At 40.7% G+C, this 20,223-nt stretch overlaps 1 non-coding gene and 1 pseudogene across 1 annotated transcript; both read left to right on the plus strand.

Moving 5' to 3' along the window:
• LOC100258560 (asparagine--tRNA ligase, cytoplasmic 1-like) overlaps positions 1-20,223 on the plus strand; it is an 85,585-nt pseudogene that overhangs the window by 25,353 nt on the left and 40,009 nt on the right.
• LOC132253985 (small nucleolar RNA R71) lies at positions 10,872-10,978 on the plus strand. The gene has a single exon (XR_009465935.1). It is a non-coding gene; the product is annotated as a small nucleolar RNA R71 (small nucleolar RNA).

Here is a 20,223-nt window from a genome sequence, read left to right on the forward strand (position 1 = left end):
CAAAAGCGATTGAAAAAGAGGGAGGAAGTGGTACCTCCTTAGTGACATGGAGTCTGAGTCGTATAGGAGAAACCACATGTTTCAAAAAAAACAAAAGAGTTAGTGAGTAGAGGAAATAGAAAAATGCCAAGTTTAAACAAAAATTATGTCTATATATGATGCATCATCAGTAATGCATCCAATCCCAGAATATAAGACATCAAAACATGGAATTATCTATATTAATATAATATGTAAATACAAGTCGAAATGGGGGCACGGCTGCGAAATCAAAAAAAAAATCCCGCTTTGGCTTTGCGCGGTTTGTCTTCAAACGACCATAACTTCTTCGTTTCAACTCCAAATCGTGCACTGTTTGAAGCACTGGACTCCTGACTTCCTAAGATTCAAAATAACATATGGTATGAATAATTTGAGCTCCATAAAGTGCTCCAAAAACGTGTCCAACAGTAGCAAAATTAGGTGCGGCTGCAACATTTCCGTTCAGCTTTGCACAGTCGTCTTCAAATGGCCATAACTTCTTCGATTCAACTCCAAATCGTGCACCGTTTGAAGCTATGAACTCCTGACTTCCCAAGATTTGAAACGAGATATAATATGCATGAAATGAACTTCAGGAAGTGATCAAAATGTGTCCAACAGTTTCCGAAATGGGGGTGGGGTGGTGCGAATTTCGCACAGGTGGAGATGGTGGTGCGAATTTCGCACAAGTGGAGTAGTGTTGTGCGAATTTCGCACAATGTTCACATTCTTGTGCATTTTCGCACTGAGATTTTGGGTAGGGACTGAGAGCATGCTTTCTGGAAAATGCTCACAAAGGCAATTTCACACAAGGGGGTAGGGTGGTGCGAATTTCGCACCAGAGAATTGGGTGGTGCGAATTTCACCGTGTCTTGGCTTTTCTCCCCTGTTTTCCCCTTGACTTCATTCTTCAAGCTTTCATACCTGCATGTTAACACAAAAACCAATTCAAATCACATTAGAATGAAATTAAAGTCAAAAATAAAAATCAAAACATGCATAAACACAAGAAAAACACTAGATTAAACTAAAATCAACGTAAAAGGAAACAAAAAGAGGATGAACTTTTTAGTCTTTGAAGAGACTAAGTTCAACCATGAACTGAGTGTTTTCATGTTAGAGGTGGATCAAGGAGGATGAATTCCTCCTTGTCTCGGGAAAATGATTCCATATAGGGCTTGAGACGATGCCCATTCACTTTGAATGTTCGAGTGCTCTTGAAGTTGAGTAGTTCCACTACTCCATTTGATTGCACGTCATGAATTATGAAAGGATCCGTCCACCTTGATTTCAATTTTCCAGAAAAAAGATGAAGTTTAGAGTCATAAAGCAAGACTCTTTGTCCCTTGGTAAAATTCTTCTGATTTACCAACTGATCATGCCATTTCTTCAACCTCTCTTTTGCAATTTTTGAATTGAGGTAAGCATCATTCCTCATTTCCTCCAATTCGTTCAAATCCAAACATCTCTTTAACCCGGCTCTTGTCAAATCCATGTTGAGCTTCTTGATTGCCCACCATGCTTTATATTCAACCTCCACTGGGAGATGACACGCTTTGCCATAAACAAGGCAATAAGGAGACATTCCAAGAATGGTCTTATAAGCGGTCCTATAAGCCCATAATGAATCAAGGAGCTTAATAGACCAATCCTTCCTATTCACATTCACCACCTTCATCAGTATATTCTTGATTTCCCGGTTGCCTAACTCAACTTGGCCACTTGTTTGAGGGTGATAAAGTGTAGCTACCTTGTGCTTGACCCCATATTTGGCTAGAAGAGTCTCAAAAGGCTTGTTGCAAAAGTTGGTTCCTCCATCACTGATAATGGCCTTAGGCACTCCAAACCTTGAAAAGATGTTCTCCTTGAGAAATTTGAGAACCACCTTATGATCATTGCTCCTGCATGGGATCGCTTCTACCCACTTAAAGACATAATCCACTCCCACCAAAATGTAGGAGTGTCCAAATGACATTGGAAATGGTCCCATGAAGTCTATCCCCCAAACATCAAAGACATCCACTATCAAGATAGGGTTCAAGGGCATCATATTCCGGCGTGTAAGCTTCCCAAGCCTTTGACACCGATCACATCCCTTGCACATAGCATGGGCGTCCTTGAAAAGAGAGGGCCACCAAAAACCTGATTGGACCTGTAGACCCCCCCCCCCCCCCTCCCCCCCATTTGGGGCCATTCTGGCAGCTGCTCATTTTGCCACGTGGAAGGGCCTTGCTCCACCACGTGTTTTCTCTTGAGAGGCTGGTGCGGAATCATATGATGCTTTTAGGATGCCAATGGAGGTTTGACAGGTGGCATAGGATTCTTCTAGAAGAGGGGAGCGTGCTTTCCGTTAGGAGGTGTTGCCAGCTGCACGAAGGGAGTGGTGGAGGCTGGCAGCTGTAGGAAGGTGGTCTGAGTTGCAGAGTGTAGTGGTGCTGGAGGTGGCTGCAGAGATTGTTGGAGGGGCAAATCCGGGAGAGAAAATAGATATCGCCTAGAAGAGAAAGGTGGCAGAGATCTTTAGAAGAGGGGGGTGCTTTTGTTTGGTTTTTCTTAGGAGAGTTCAGAAGAGAAAACCAGGGTGAGCTTGCTGGTGAGAGGAGGAGGAGATATCTTTTCTTTTCTAGAGGTAGAGATTGGGAGGAGAGAGTTTGAGAGGGAAGGAAGGATTCCAGTGAGCTTCGATGGAGAGATTTTGAGCATTGCATCTTTTCTCGGGGAGCTTTCGGGGGGAGCTTTTTGGGGGAGAGTTTTCTGTAGCATTGTAATTTTGAGGACGTGAGACTTGAGAGAGAGAGAGACTTGAGAGAGAAAGAGATTGTGTTTTCTGGGTTAACTAAGAAGAAAACGTAGAGAGTGGTAGAGAGACATTAGAGGTCGGAGAGGAGCGAGCTAGGAGGTGCTTTTGGCTTGCCATTTTTGAGGGTTTATAGCTCTCGAAGAACCAAGTGTTTCGGCTTCAAGGGAGGCATTCAGGTTTGATCATCTCCTACTTGAGGTTTCTTCATTTTTACAGTCATATTTTAACCATTTCTGATGTTTTGGGATGCATATTTTTTTACTGTCTAAGACTTTAAGCTGGTTTCTCATCTTTGTTTGCTTGATCTCTGTTTGTTCCCGTGCTAGTTACATGATGCTTATGCTATCTCCTTATATGTTGAAACCACTCATGATGTCCCACCAGTTTTTTTTTAAAGCTCCGTGGTTTTCATGAAATGCAGCTATGTTTAATCTCATTATCTACTCTTGTACACACTCTATTTCTCTTCATTTTTATCTCTGTTCCTAGTACTCTTTGAGTGGGTATCCTGTTTGGGCTGGCCGTCTGGATTGAAAGGTTTCTAAAGGAGATCAACATCTGAGTCTTTTAGAGGTGGACAAGGAAAGCATATGAGTTTGCTTAGGCAGTCTAAGTTGAAGTAGACTGTGGAACTAGGCTCTGGTTGTGGTATAACTGCCTGCATTGCTGCTCTTTTGGGTGCTCAGGTTTCCTTACCGATCTTCCTGAAAGGCTGAAGTTGCTGAAAAAGAGTGTTGAAACCAATCTGAAACAAGGAAAACTGCAGGGCTCTGCAACAGTACATGGGCTTGCATGGGGTGATGATCATCAACCATAATTGATTGAACCTCTGCCTGATTATGTACTAGGGTCCAATGTAACAAGCGAGGATTTTCTGTGCTCCGTCTGGCGACACTCTTGAATCAAGCTGATATAGCTTTTATCCTCATGGAATCTGGAACAAGTTTAGAGCGCAAGAGTGTAGAGAGAAAAACATCACTTGGTTGTGTATCTGCTTCGTTGTAATGCAAGATGTAGAAGAAGATAAAAGGAAGTGGGCAGAAGAGCTGAATCTATGTCATCTGAGAGAAGTGTTCTTGTACAAGGCTAACCCTATCTCTCACTTCTCATACCTACCCAAACTCACACCCACCCAACTATTTTCACCACTTTCCCCTAGTCATTCACCGTGCATTCCTTTCTATTCTTTCCTTGATGCATGCGTATGACCACTCTCATCCACATACTTCAGCATGCCCAGTGACTGTACCCACGATACCCGTTCTCTTTCATTGCTATATTTCCATCCTCCATACTCCTCTCATACCCACTGCCATGCTATCCCATTCTCCATACCACCCTCCTCATGCATTCCCATTATTCCTATTACTCTTCACACCCGTTCCCACCACCTAGTCCACTAACTCCACACTCATTCTCTAAACCCATTAAACCCCTTCCATGTTCATCACCTCACCCACTCTACATATTTCACCTACCCGTAGTCCATCCTTGTGCATGTATAGCTGCCCCAAAGTCCTTTCAATCACCATTGACAGCGTCCCAAATTCATCTCCCCGTGTGCATGGACCCATGCAAACCCTTCCATCATTTTTTCCATCTTCACTCCTCCCATATCACTATGCTTTACATGCCCATAGCCCACTCCCTCACCCCTATACTTCACTATACCTATTTTCTTTTTTTCTTTTTTTTATCCTCATCATCAAAGAAAGAGAGGCGAAATCTGCAGAAGGAAGTTTTGGCTGCTTTGTTTATCACTTCTGAGAAGCCTGAGGAGTTGCTTGCAAGAACAGCTAAACCCAGACCAGTGAGAAAATCTGGAGTTGCAGGAAATCTAGTACAGTCCCATCCACTGAAATCTTGTAGCAAGGCAAGGGTTTGCTTGCTTCCCTTGAACTCAATGATGGGTCCTATCCGGCGAACCTTCAGGTCATCGTTGACGCCGCCTTAGTGCCTCTGGGCCAGCTCGTGCAGATAAGCACGTGCGTGCACGTGGAGAGCTCGCTCAAGGTTCCTCCTGAGGGGACAAAGCAGAGGGTGGAGTTTAGGGTTGAGAAGGTCCATCACGTTGGTCCTGTGGATCCAGCCAAGTATCCGTTGCCTAAGACCAGGCTAACCCTCAAGTTTCTAAGAGTTTTTGTTCACTTTCGGTCAAGAACCAACATGATTCCTGCAGTTGCCAGAATCTGTAATGCATTGGCTTATGCTACCCACACATTCTTCCAAAATCATGGCTTTCTCCATGCGCACACTCCAATTATCACCACCAGTGATTGTGAGGGTGCTGGTGAAATGTTTCGAGTTACAACCTTGATTAGTGATGCGGAAAAGGTGAAAAAGGAGCTTATTAAGAATCCTTCTCCATCAGAAGTTGACATCGAAGCTGACAAGGCACTTGTTAAGGAGAAAGGAGAGGCTGTTGCCCAACCTAAATCTGTTAAAGCAAGTAAGGGGGAAATCACCGCATTTGTGGCTGAACTTAACAAGGCTAAGGAGAATCTCTCAAGGCTGGAAGAGAGATCTAAGCTTAAGCCTGGTATCCCTCAAAAAGATGGGAAGATTGATTATTCCCAGGATTTCTTTGTCCGTCAAGCATTTTTGACTGTTTCTGGCCAACTGCAAGTTGAGACTTATGCATGTGCTATTGGCAGTGTTTATACATTTGGGCCAATTTTCCGAGCTGAACACTCTCACACATCAAGGCATTTGGTAGAATTCTGGATGATGGAGCCTGAAATAGCATTTGCAGATCTTAAGGATGATATGAATTGTGCGGAGGCCTATGTGAAATTTCTTTGCTAGTGGTTACCTGACAATTGCATTGATGATATGGAATTCATGGCTAAAAATTTTGATAAAGGCTCCATTGATCATCTAAGAATGGTTGCATCAATGCCCTTTGAGTGAATTTCATACGCAGAGGCAATCAAACTTCTGGATGAAGTAGTCAAGAAAGATAAGAAATTTGAGAATAAAGTGGAATGGGGGATTGATTTAGCATCTGAGCATGAAAGATTCTCGACAGAGGAATTATTTAAGAAGCTTGTTATTGTTCATGATTACCTAAAAGGAATCAAAGCATTCTACATGATGCTTAATGATGACATGAAGACTGCAGCAGCTGATAAGCCACTGAGGCAGGAAGTGAATATACATTACAATAGCAATAGTGGCAACGACAGTGGCAATAATAGCACAGAGGAGAGCTCCAGCCCCACAGACTTTGACCTCCATGAAAGCTTGGAGCCCATCCTCCTTATTCAAGCCTCATTGGTGAAAGCTTTGCATGGCCATCTTTGGGCCATAGTGCCATTTCCCATTTCACCTTCTCTAATTTTGAAAAATATTCTTTTAAATCCCTTTCTTCAAATAATTTTCTAGATCTTAGTTTGTTTTAAAATAATTTCGAACTCATCCATTTTTCATCCTTAGTTTTTTTTTTTTTCTTAGGTTCCAAAAATCCATTTTCCCAATAAAATTTTGCTGCCACTCTTCTTCTTGGAAGGCCATTTTCACATCTCTTTTGTTTTTTTAAAATGTTTTAAAATAAGCAAGAATCAAATTTTGTAATTCCTAATGATGGAATTTACGGATTTGGTTCATGCAAAATAAACAGGCTTTGGTGGGGGCCCTACATCAGATAAATTTGCTTTAAAATAAAAATGAATTTTGAATGAAATATCATGCGTGCTATTGGTGCTTCTTTATCTGTTTTGGTGACATGAGTGACATACTTTATGTTCATTACTATGCACTAATCTCATTTTGTGATAGCGCGTTGCCGTTTGCTGATCAGGTACGCATCCACTTCCACTTCAGTTATCCTCTATTGCATATTCTGATACTCATATGTGCATGATTTGATTTGAGTATTCATTGTTTTTCTCATTGATTGCCATGTCAGCTTCATTTTAGTAGTAGAGACCCGACTTTAGGGCCTTAGAGGGGTGCTACGGTTTTTGCCGTACCTTCCCGATAAGTAACCTGACCCCCGAACCCGATCCGGTTTTCGTAGATCACCTTTTCCAAAATAAGGAGTCACGCTTAGGGTTTTTCTTTCTTATTTTGTTTACCCTTTAAAAAATAAAATAAAAATAAGTGGCGACTCCAAGTCATTTTTCAATAATTAATAAAAATCAATTTTTCAAATAAAATTCGAGTGGAGAACACATAAGCCGAAATACGGGGTCCACAGACCACTTTCATGGCTGTTTTCTAGGAAGCAAAATGACCTCCACATGCACTATCATGACAATGGGATAGAATTCCTGATTGCTCTTGTTCAGGAACACATTTCCTTATGATTTGATCCGCACAATATTTGAAGAGAAAAGGCTCCTCCCAATAATAGGCATGGATCTTAGCAAAAAAATGCTTCTTGTCTTGGGCACTCCACTCACTTGGAACTTCTCTAGTAACCAAGTAATTTGCAATGTGAGAATACCATAGAGCTACCTCTATTGACATAAGAGACTCCTCAGGGAAGTCATCATTGATAGGTAGGCCATGTGAGTCATGTGCTATCACAAGTCTTGACAAGTGGTCAGCTACCACATTTTCTACTCCCTTTTTATCCCGAATTTGGAGATTGAATTCTTGAAGCAAAAGGATCCATCTTATCAATCTTGCCTTGGCATCTTGCTTGGTTAGCAAGTACTTCAAAGCAGAATGGTCAATGAACACCACTATAAAGGACCCTACCAAATAGGCACGAAACTTATCCAAGGCAAAAACTACTGCCAACAACTCCTTCTCAGTAGTTGTGTAGTTCCTTTGAGCCTCATTCAAAGTTTTGATTGCATAATAAATCACATAGGGCTTTCCATCTTCTCTTTGCCCCAAAACAACCCCCATAACAAGATCACTTGCATCACACATTACCTCAAAAGGTAATTTCCAATTTGGGGCTCTCACTATTGGTGCAGTTGTGAGAAATTGCTTCAGTTCCTCAAAACTCTTCTAACATTTCTCATCCCACACAAACTTGGCATCCTTTACCAAGAGTTCATAAAGAGGTTTTGAGATTTTTGGGAAATCCTTAATGAACCTCCTATAAAACCCGACATGTCCTAGGAATTGGCTAATTCCTTTAACATTTGTGGGAGGTGGCAACTTAACAATTAGCTCCACCATTGCCTTATCTAACTCAATGCCATTCTTGAAGATTATATGTCCTAAGACAATTCCTTGTTGTACCATAAAATGGCACTTCTCCCAATTTAGCACTAGGTCTTTCTCAATACATCTTTGGAGAACATCTTCTAAATGCAACAAACACTCCTTATAAGAACCTCCATATACAGTGATGTCATCCATGAAGACTTCCATGATGCGCTCCACCATATCACTGAAGATGCTTAGCATACATCTTTGGAAAGTTGCAGGTGCATTACATAGACCAAAGGGCATCCTCCTATAGGCAAAAGTACCAAAGGGGCAAGTGAAGGTTGTCTTTTCTTGATCTTCCAAATCAATCTCTATTTGGAAGTACCCCGAGTAACCATCCAAAAAATAGTAGAAAGGATGCCCTGAGACTCTCTTAAGGGCTTGGTCCATGAAAGGCAATGGGAAATGGTCCTTCCTAGTCACTGAATGCAACCTCCTGTAGTCTATGCACACCCTCCATCCTGAGGTAACACGTGTAAAGACTTCCTTCCCTTTCTCATTCTGGATCACAGTAATTCCAGATTTCTTTGGGACTACTTGGGTTAGGCTCACCCACAAGCTATCTGAAATGGGATATATGATCCCTGCTTGAAGTAGCTTCAAAACTTCACCCCTTATCACCTCTTACATGTGAGGATTCAACCTCCTCTGGGGCTGTCTCACTGGTTTTGCATCTTCCTCCATGTAGATACGGTGGGTGCATACCAAAGGGCTAATTCCTTTTAAATCAGAAATCTGTCATCCAATGGCCTTTTTGCATTTTCTGAGGACTCCCAAAAGACTATCCTCTTGATTACTTGTGAGAGTTGAAGAAACCACCACTGGACATTTCTCATCTTCCTCCAAATATGCATACTTCAAATCAACAGGAAGTGGCTTCAAAACTAGCTTTGGAGGGTCCTCCCTAGCTGCTCCTTGTGAGTCCTCCTCATTGAACAAGGGTAAGATCTCTTCCCTTCTCCTCCAAGGAGACATGATGGCTAACACATCAGAGGGTTCAGGCAACCCTTCTTCGAGCACTCCAAGGCTTTCATTCAAGTTCTCTTCTAAATTCTTGTCACAATGCTCTTCAACCAAAGTGTTGATCAAGCACACCTCCTCCAATCCTTCCTCCTCTTTAGGGTGAAGATGCCTCTTGCATAGGTGGAATATGTTTAGTTCCAAGGTCATGTTTCCAAATGTGAGCTGCATTACCCCATTCCTACAATTGATGAATGCATTGGAGGTAGCTAGGAAAGGTCTCCCAAGGATGATTGGCACATAATTTGCTTCCTTAATAGTGGGATCAGTATCAAGCACCACAAAATCCATGGGATAATAGAATTTGTCCACTTAAACTAGAACATCCTCTATCACCCCTCTTGGGATTTTGACTGACCTATCAACTAAGGAGAGAGTGATGGTTGTGGGCTTCAATCCCCCAAGTCCTAGTTGCTTATACACAGAGTATGGGAGCAAATTCACACTTGCCCCCAAGTCTAGTAAAGCCTTCTCCACATGTGTCCCTCCAATGTTGACTGAAATGGTGGGACATCCTGGATCTTTGTACTTAACTGGAGACTTACACTGAATGATGGCACTTACTTGCTCAGTGAGGAATGCCTTCTTTGACACAATTAACCCTCTCTTGACCGTGCACAAGTCCTTTAAAAATTTTTCATATGTGGGGACTTGCTTGATCATATCAAGTAAGGGTATATTCACCTTCACTTGTCTCAAAACTTCCATAATTTCTGATGAATTCTTGATTCCCTTATTTCCATGTAAAGCTTGAGGAAAAGGGGAAGGCATATGTTTCTTCATCATATCCGCTTTAATCACTATCCTTGGCTCTTCTTCAATGCTTGATTTAGATGCATTTTTCTTCCCACTCTTCTCTTCTTGGTTATTGCTCTCTTTAACCAAGGTTCTCCTTGACATGAGTTCTTCATCTTGCCTCACCTTAGGCAAGGGTTGATCAACCTCCTTCCCACTTTTCAAGGTGATCACAGCTTTGACCTCCCTCAACTTTGAAGACTCCCCATCTTGGGTTTCAACTTCATGAATACCCTTTGGATTTTGGCTTGGTTGAGAGGGAAACTTTCCTTTCTCATTCATTGTGTTGAGGTTGGTAAGCCTAGAGATGGAGTATTGAATATTATCTATCTTCTGAGATAGATCATTTTGCATCCCATCCATTCTCTTAATTTGAGAACTCTCAACATTTTCAATCGTTTGGTGCAATTGGGAGTTGATTGCCTTTTGCTCACCCACAAAGTCACCCATGACTTTACTTAGGTTCACAATGGCTTGCTCCACTGAAGAGGTTTGTTGAGGTGCTTGGGTTTGGGCTTGTGGTTGGTATGGGAGTGGCCTTGGTTTCCAAGAAAAATTTGGATAGTTTCTCCAGCTTGAATTATAGGTGTTTCCATAAGGTGCATTGTTGTTGGGCCTAAATTGCCCCATAACATTGGCTTGATCACCTAACATCTCCCTCACAGCTGGGATGGTTGGGCACTCATCTACCACATGATCACATGATTGGAAAATGGTGCATGGCATGACATGGCCTTGTGTCTCAGAAATGGCTTAGACTTCATGCATTTTTTTCAACTCAAGTTCTTCCAACCTCCTTGCCATTGTTGCCACCTTAGCTTTCATGTCCATGTCTTCACTTAACATGTACATTCCACCCTTTGGATTTACAGGAGCTTTCATCCTTCCCATTTCTCTTGAGTTGGGCTCATCCCATCCTCTTGATACCTTAGATACATAACTTAAAAAGTCCATGGCTTCTTTCGGATTCTTACTCATAAAATCACCCCCACACATGGTTTCAAGAATTTGCTTCATGGAGGAAGACATCCCATCATAAAAATAGCTCACCAAGAGCCATGTATCAAAGCCATGATGAGGACAAGCATTGATGGCCTCCATATACCTTTCCCAACATTCATAGAACTTTTCATTTTCTTTTGCAGAAAAGTTTGAGATTTGTCTCTTCAACCCATTGGTCCTATGGGTGGGGAAAAATTTCTTCAAAAATTCGGCCTGAAGATCAACCCAATTCTTTATGCTCCTTGGCCTTAAAGAGTTAAGCATATTTTTGCCTTGTCCTTCAAAGTAAAAGGGAATAGCTTGAGTCTCATCGAGTCTATTGAAGCTCCTCCCTCTCTAAAAGTATTGCACACCTCCTCAAACTCCTTGATGTGGGCATATGGGTTCTCACTCTCCATTCCATGGAAATTTGGTAGGAGGGGCACAATATGGGGCCTTATAATCAGCTGCTCAAGAGGAGGTACGATGCATGAGGGTGCACTCATCCTTGGTGGGTGCATCCTATCCCTCATGGATAGATATGCATTTGGATTACCCCCTTGACCGTGTTGAGAATTCTGATCCTCTTGTGGAGGGTCCATGATGTTTACACAGATATCCAACTCTGTGTCTTGAGGATTCTCTATCCTCACTACTCTTCCCTCTTGGTCCCGAATCTAATAGGGCATGCACAAGTTACAACTTCCCTGAAAACAAAACAAAGACAACAAAAACAAAAGAAAGCTAGAAGAAAGATAAGGTTAGAAAGAAAATGAAAGTAAACTTAACAAAAGGAATTCTACAATTAAAAGAAAGGAAATGAACTTAGTGAAAAAGGAATTCACCAAACTTGTGATGGAAATCACAAGTAGCCTCTAAAAAGTTGTATCACTATATCGTGGCACCATCCCCGGCAACAACGCCATTTTTGATTCATGCCCAGTTGGGTATTTTAATAAAAAATATTTATAAATCCTATGACCTCATACTAGCATAGCAAAGCTACTATAGTATAGCAGCTCTAGGGTCGAACTCTGGGATGGGTTTTCACTCTACCAGTGATAGACTCGAGATTAGAAATTGAATCTGATGATTTCCTTTGTCAAAAACTTAAAGTTTAAAAGAAAATAAAATTTGTTTTGAAAGTGGGGTTTGAAACTAAACTAACATAAAACTAGGTAAAAATGGAAGAAAGAAAGTCTCCCGGAGCTAAAGATTGCTAGGGTCAAATTCAAAATGCAAAGTAGGAAATTCCAGATTTTTCTTCTCGTATTAGGGACAACAACATAAAGGATGGTTGTTTCTCGAACTGGTATAGGTTTAACAATGATGATTTAATCCATAAAAATTCAATAGAAATGGTAGTCAAGTTCCATTAATGGCTTTAGACACTATGGGTCTTCACCTTGACCCACTTTCCAATGGCTCGTACATGATAACTAATGGTCTGATGTGGATCTAGCAATAAGTATCCACAGAGACCTAAAGCTTATCATGTATTGGCCATTCAAAGTGATTCTAAGGGATTTAAAGCAAAACTTTAGATTTAAAAGCCATTTATGAACTCCAACTACCTGTATTTAATGCACGAGAGTTTTCCACTTTTGCATCTGGACTTTTCACCTAGCTTCCTTCACTCCAAGAAACCAAAGGTTTGGCCTCTCATCCTCTGGGAAAACATCCTCAGAGGTTGTTTGGCTTCCAAGAAAAAGAAAATATAGAAGAGAGAAAAGGAAAGCAAAGAGAACCCTGTATTTCTCCCCGAGAGGAAAATTTCACTAAGTGTAAAAAATACAATATATTTTTCGAGAGATGATTTCCACCCCTCTTATAGTCTTTACAAAGCAAAGCCTGTGATTGGCTAATTAGAGGGATAAGAAAGGAATTTACATCAAAAAATACAAAAGAAAAGATCTCATGTGGATTCGGCAGAACAGAGGAGATTTCGCACCAAAGTCGCATGGGCTGGTGCGAAATTCACACTTGCATGGGCTGGTGCGAAATTCGCAAGTTGCATGGGCTGGTTCGAAATTTGCACTTGCTTGAGCTAGTGCAAAATTCGCACTTTTGAGCTCCTTAAACGAATGGCAATATACCACTATAGGTACTTGATTTGTCTGCAATTCCGAGCCGGTTCGGAATATGGGATTCTTGAAAGGTGATTTTGCATGATGAACAAAATAGAGCCTCCCAAAGTGACAGTGCACGACTACAAAAACTGCTTCTTTCCTCTGTTTTTCCTCTTTGCTTCTCTCCTTTACTTGGCTTGTCTTAATGATCCAAAAAACTGTCAAAAAACTAAAACTAGCCACAAATGTGATTAGAAGTCATTGCTAGGTCCTTAACATGCCAATTGGAATAAAAATGGAGAACTACTACACAAAAGTGCTTAAAACATAATGAATTAAAAGCGCAAAATAACACTTTTTGGGTAGTAATCAGTCATCCACAACCCTAAGAAGTTCATAGAATTTAGAGGCTTGAGCTCATGACATAGAAACATTCGTATCATCAATAACCCTTAGCGGTTCATAGCATCTAGAAGCTTGAGCTCACGGGATCCCGAGTCATTCATAGAATCCAAAACTTTGAATTGTTTATAGCATCTAGAGCCCTGGGCTCATGAACTATAGTATCTCATGTAATTAACAACCTAGAGTTGTTCATAGAATTTAGAGCCTTGAGCTCAAGTCCCCGAGTCATTCATGTCAACCACAACCCTAAGCTTTTCATAGCATCTTGAGCCTTGAGCTCACGACCCGAAGTCATTCATGTCATCCACAATGATGAGTTATTCAAAGAATCTAGAGGCCTAAGTACATGAGATCATAACTCATTCATTTCATCCACAACTCTAAGCTATTCATATCATCTAGAGCCCTGAGCTCACGACCTAGAGTTTTTCATGTGAAAAAACCTAAGCAGTTCATAGCTTCTAGAGGATTTTGCTCATAGGATCCTAAGTCATTCATATCATTCACAACTCTAGATTGTTTGTAACATCTAGAGTCTCGAGCTCATGACGCTGAGTAGCTTATGTCATCCATAGCCCTAAGTTGTTCATAGCATCCAAATTCCTGAGCTCATGACTTGGAGTAGCTCATCTCATCCGTACCCTTGAGTTGTTCATAGCATATTTAGAGCCTTGAGTTTATGACCCAGATTCATCCATGTCATCCATAACCCTAAGTTGTTCATAGCATCTAGAGGCTTGAGTTCATGATGTAGAATCGTTCATATCACCCATAGCCTTGAGTGGTTCATAGTATCTAGGGGCCTGAGCTCACGGGATCCTAAGTTGCTTATATCATCCATAACTCTTACATGTTCATAGCATCTAAAGCCCTCAGTTGACAACCCAAGGTTTTCAAGTCAACCATAACCCTATGTTGTTCATAGTATCTGGAGCCTTAATCTCATGACCCAGTGTCATTGATGTCATCCATAGCCTTGAGTTATTCACACCATCTAGAGTTAAGAGCTTGTGACCCATAGTTGTTAATGTCAACCAAAACCCTTCATCGCATCTAAGGACCTAAGCTCATGACTTGGAGTTGTTCATTTCATCTACAACCCTTATCCTTTCATAGCATTTAAAGACTTGAGTTAATGACACAAAACCATTCATATCATTTATTGCCCTGAGCGGTTCAAAGCATTAGGAGGCCTGAGGTCATGGGATCCCAAGTCATTCATATCATCCATAACTCTAACCTATTCATGGCATCTAGATCCCTAAGCTCATAACCTTTAGTTGTTTAACTCAACCAAAGCCTTGAGCAGTTCATATCATCTAGACACTTGCACTCACCGCATCCTAAGTTGTTCATATCATTCACAACACTAAGTTGTTCATAACATCCAAAGCATTGAGCTCATGACCCGAAGTAGCTCATGTCATCAACAAGCTTAAGTTGTTCATAGCATCCAGGCCTTAAGCTCATGACTCAGAGTAGTTCATCTCATCCACACTCCTAAGATTTTCATAAAATCTAAAGCCCTAAGCTTATGACCTAGAGTCGTTCAAGTAAACCACAACCCTGAGGTGTTCATAGTATATAGAGCGCTAAGCTCATGACCAGGAGTCATTAATGTCATCCATAACCTTAAGTGGTTCACAACATCTAGAGGCCTGAATTAACAGGAACCTAAGTCATTCATATCATCCATAACTCTGAGTTGTTCATTGCTTCTAGAGCCTTAAGCTCACAACCCAAATTCTTTCATGTCATCTATAGCCATGGCTCGTTCATAACATTTAAAGGCTTAAGCTTATGATGTAGAATCCTTCATAGAATTCATAACCTTGAGTGGTTCATAGCATCTAGAGGCCTAATCTCACAGGATCTTGAGTCATTCATATCATCCACAATTCTAAGTTGTTTATAGCATCCAAAGCATCAAGCTCGCCACCCAGAGTAGTTGATTACTACCCAAAAAGTGCTATTTTACACCTTTAATGCATTATGTTTTAAGCACTTTTGTGTAGTAGTTCTCCATCTTTAGTCCAATTGGCATGTTAAGGGCCTAGCAATATCTTCTAATCATATTTGTGGCTAGTTTTAATGTTTTGACAGCTTTTTGGATCATTAAGACAAGTCAAGCAAAGGAGAGAAGCAAAGAGAAGCAAAGTGAAAAAATCAGAGGACAGCAGCTGCAGTTTTCTTTCACACTTTTGGAGCACTTCCCGAAGCCCATTTTTTACTTACTATATACCATTTCAAAGCTCTGGAAGTCAAGAATCCAACGCTTCAAACCGTACACGATTTGGAGCTGAAATGAGGAAGATATGGCCTTCGGAAGCCAACTGCTCCAGGTTATGCGAAAATTTCGCATTCCACAAGGTGTTATGCGAAATTCGCATAACACCTTCAAAATTCGCATAACCCATGCGTGTTGCGAATTTTCCTCTGCCTTTGCCGACTCCACTTTAGATATTTTCCTTTGTATTTTGTGATGTAATTTCCTTTCTTATCCTTGTAACTAACCAATCACAAGCTTTTGCTTTTGTAAAGACTTTATAAGGGGTGGAAATCACCTCTTGAAGAATATAGAATACGTATTACGTTTGACACTTAGAATTTTTACAGAGCTCTCTCGTTTCTCTTTTCTCTTTATTATTTTCTTTTTCTTGGAAGCCAAACAACCTCTGAGGATGTTTGCCCGGAGGATGAGAGGCTAAACTTTCGGTTTCTTGGAGTAAAGGAAGCTAGGTGAAAAGTCCAGATGAAAAGGTGGAAAGCTTCCATGCATTAAATTCAGGTAGTTGGAATTCATAAATGGCTTCTAAAATCCAAAGTTTTGCTTTAAATCCCTTAGAATCACTTTGAATGACCAATACATGGTAAGCTTCAGGTCTTTATGGATGCTTATTGCTAGATCCATATTAGTCCATTAGTTATCATGTACGAGTCATTGGAAAGTGATTCAAGGTGAAGACCCATAGTGTCTTAAGCCATTAATGGACCTTGACTACCATTTCTATTGACCTTTTATGGATTAAATCTTCATTGTCAAACCTATACCGGTTCGGGAAATAACTATAGGTTAAATCCCCAATGCGAGGAGAAAAATCCAGAATTTTCCACTTTCTATTCTGAACTTGATCCTAGCAACCCTTAGCTCCGGGAGACTTTCTTTCTTCCATTTTTAATTAGTTTATGTTAGTTTAGTTTCAAACACTTTCAAAAAAAATTTTATTTTCTTTTAAACTTTAAGTTTTTGATCAAGGAAATCATTAAATACAATTTCTAATCTTGAGTATATCACTGGTAGAATGAAAACCCATCCCAGAGTTCGACCCTAGAGCCACTATACTATAGTAGCTTTGCTACGTTAGTATGAGGTCATAGGTTTTATAAATGTTTTTGATTAAATGACCCAATTGGAGTTACACGCGAATCAGTAGCTTTTATCATCCATAACCCTCAGTTGTTCATAGCATTTGGAGCCCTAAGCTCACGACCAGGAGTCGATCATGTCAACCACAACATTTGCTTATTCATAGTATCTAGAGCCCTAAGTTTCTGATTTAGAGTCATTCATGTCATCCACAACCCCGAGTGGTGTAGAATCTAGATCTCTAAGCTCCTGACTCGGAGTCATTCATGACATCGACAAACCTAAGTTGTGCATAGCATTTGGAGCTCTAAGCTCACGACCTAAAGACTTTATGCCCCACCATATTTTATGTCAACCACAACCCTAAGCTATTCATAGTATCTAAAAGCTAGAGTTCATCACTCAGAGTCATTCTTATCTTCCACAACCTTGAGATCTTCATAGCATTTAGAGCCCTGGGGTCACGACCCGAAGTCATTCATGTCAACCACAGGCCTAAACTATTCATAACATTTAAAGCCCTAAGCTCACAACCTTATGTTGTCAATGATAGCCTTGAGCTATTCATAGCATTTGGAGCCTTAAGCTCATAACTCAAAGTTGTCTAACTCAACCAAAGCAAAGAGTTATTCATTACAACCCTAACCCTTAGTTGTTCATAGCATCCATAGCCTTCACATTAAAACCCAAAGTCTTCCATGTGAATAACAGCCCAGAGCTGGTCATAGTATCTAGAGGCTTTAGCTTAGGAGCCGAAGTCATACATGTCATCCATAACCCTGACTTGTTCACAACATTTAGAGCCTTGAGATCACGAGCTGGAGTTGTTCATGTCAACCATAGCCTTGAGCTTTTCATAGCATCTAGAGCCTTGAGCTCATGACCCATAATCGTTCATGTCAACCATAGCCTAGAGTTATTCATAGCATCTAAAAACTTGTCCTCGTGACTTGGAGTCATTCATATAAACTATAGCCTTGAGTTGTGCATAGTATCTCAAGCTCAAAGCTCAAGACCCATAGTGATTCATTTCAAGCATAGCCTAAAGCTATTCATAGCATTTAGAGCCCTAAGCTCATGACTTAGAGTCATCCATGTGAACCACAACCCTTAGCTATTCATAGCATTTAAAGCCTTGAGTTTACGACCTATAGTCACTCATGTCAATCATAGATTAAAGTTGTTTGTAGCATCTAGAGCCCTGAGCTCATGACCTAGAGTCATTCATGTTAGCTACAACCCTTAGTGGTTGATAGCATTGAAAGCCCTAAGCTCACGGCCTATAGTCATTCATGTCAACCACAACTTAAAGCTATTCATAGCTTCTAAAGCTTTAAGCTCACAACCTAGAGTCGTCATGTCAACCATAACTCTAAGCTCTTTATAGTATCTAGTAGTCTGAGCTGACCTGGAGTCGTTCAAATCATCTATAAGCCTGAATTATTACTAGGATCTAGAGCATTGAGATCACAACTTAAAGTCATTCATGTCATCGATAGCCCAAACTTGTGTTTAGCATGTAGAGCCCTAAGCTCATGATTCAAAGTCTTTCTTGTCATCGAAAACCTTATGTTATGTAGAATAATTAGAACCCTAAGCTCATAAATTGAAGTCATTCATGTAAACCATATCCCTTAGATGTTTATAGAATCTAGAGGCTTAAGCTTATGACCTAAAGTCATTCATGTCATCCACAACCTTGAGTTATTAATAACATCTAGAGCCCTGAGCTCATGACCCAGAGTTGTTCATGTCATCCACAACCTTGAATTATTCTCTTCATAGTATCTAAAGGCTTGAGCTCATGACCCAAAGTTGCTAATGTTAGTCACAACCCTGAATTATTCATAAGATTAAGAACCCTAAGCTCACAACTCAGAGTAGTTCATGTCATCCACGAGCCTCAATTTTTCATAGCATGTTAAGCCCTGAGCTCACAAACCACAGTCGTTCATGTCAATCACAACCCTGAGTTATTTGCTAGATGTAAAGCATTTCACTCATGTCCTAGAGTCTTTCATGTCAACAACAACCTTGAGTTGTTCATAGAATCTAAGGATATGAGATTATAACGCAGAGTTCTCCATGTATATATAGCCTTGAGTTGTTAATAGCATTGAGAGGCCTTACCTTATGACTCGGAATCATTCATGTCAATGACAACCCTAAGTTGTTCATAGTATCTAGAGCCTTGAGCTCATGAGTCGGAGTCTTTCATTTCATCAACAACCTTAAGTTGTGCATAACATCTAGAGCTTTGATGTCATAAATTGTAGTCTTTCATGTCAATGGCAACCCTTAGTTATTCATAGAATCTAAAGGCCTGAGCTCATGACCCAAAGTCATTCATGTCATCCACAAACCTGAGTTGTTAGTAACATCTAGAGCCTTCAGCTCATGACCCAGATTTGTTCATGTCATCCATAACCACCCTAAGAAGTTCATAGCATCTAGAGGCTTGAGGTCATGACATAGCATCATTCATATCATCAACAACCTTTAGGGGTAAATATCATCTAGAGGCTTGATCTCATAAGATCCCGAATCATTCATATCATCCACAATTTTGAGTTGTTCATAGCATCTAGAGCCCTGGGCTTACGACCCATAGTAGGTCATGTAATCCACAACCTAAAGTGGTTCAGAGAATTTGGAGCTTTGAGCTCACAACCTTAATTCATTCATGTCAACCATAACCTAAGCTTTTCATAGCATTTTGAGACTTGAGCTCACGACCCAGAGTCGTTCATGTCCTCTACAACCCTGAGTTTGTAATAGAATCTAGTAGCCTAAGCACACGAGATCGTAACTCATTCATTTCATCCACAACTCTGAGTTGTTCCTAGAACCTGGAGCTCTAAGCTCACGACCTAGAGTCATTCATGTGAACCAAAGTCCTGAGCATTTCATAGCTTCTTGAGGACTTTGCTCATAGGATTCCTAGTCTTCCATATCATTAACAACTCTAGATTATTCATAACATGTAGAGTCCTGAGCTCATGACCCTAAGTAGCTCATGTCATCCATAGCCCTAAGCTATTCATAGCATCCAAAGCCCCGAGCTCATGACTCAGAGTAGCTCATCTCATCTCCACCCTTGAGTTGTTCATAACATTTAGAGCCTTGAGATTACCCAAAGTCATCCATGTCATCCACAACCCTCAACTATTCATAGAATCTAGAGGCTAGATTTCATGATGCAGAATTGTTTATATCATTTATAGCCTTAAGTGGTTCATAGTTTCTAGGGGTCTGAGCTCACGAGATCCTAAGTTATTCAAATCATCTACAACTCTGACATGTTCATAGCATCTAAAGCCTCAACTAATGACCCAAGGTTGTTTAGGTCAACCACAACTCTATTCTATTCATAGTATCTGGAACCCTGAGCTCATGACTTGGTGTCATTAATGTCATCCATAGCCTTGAGTTGTTTACACCATCTTGAGCCTAGAGCTTATGATCCATAGTCGTTCATGTCAAGCATAACCCTGAATTGTTCATCACATCTAGAGCCTTAAGCTAACGACTCGGAGTCATTCATTTCATCCACAACCCTTATCTATTCATATCATTCAGAGGGTTGAGCTAATGAC

This window comes from Vitis vinifera, chromosome 6 (genome assembly GCF_030704535.1).
Source record: "Vitis vinifera cultivar Pinot Noir 40024 chromosome 6, ASM3070453v1".
Taxonomy (NCBI): Eukaryota; Viridiplantae; Streptophyta; class Magnoliopsida; order Vitales; family Vitaceae; genus Vitis; species Vitis vinifera.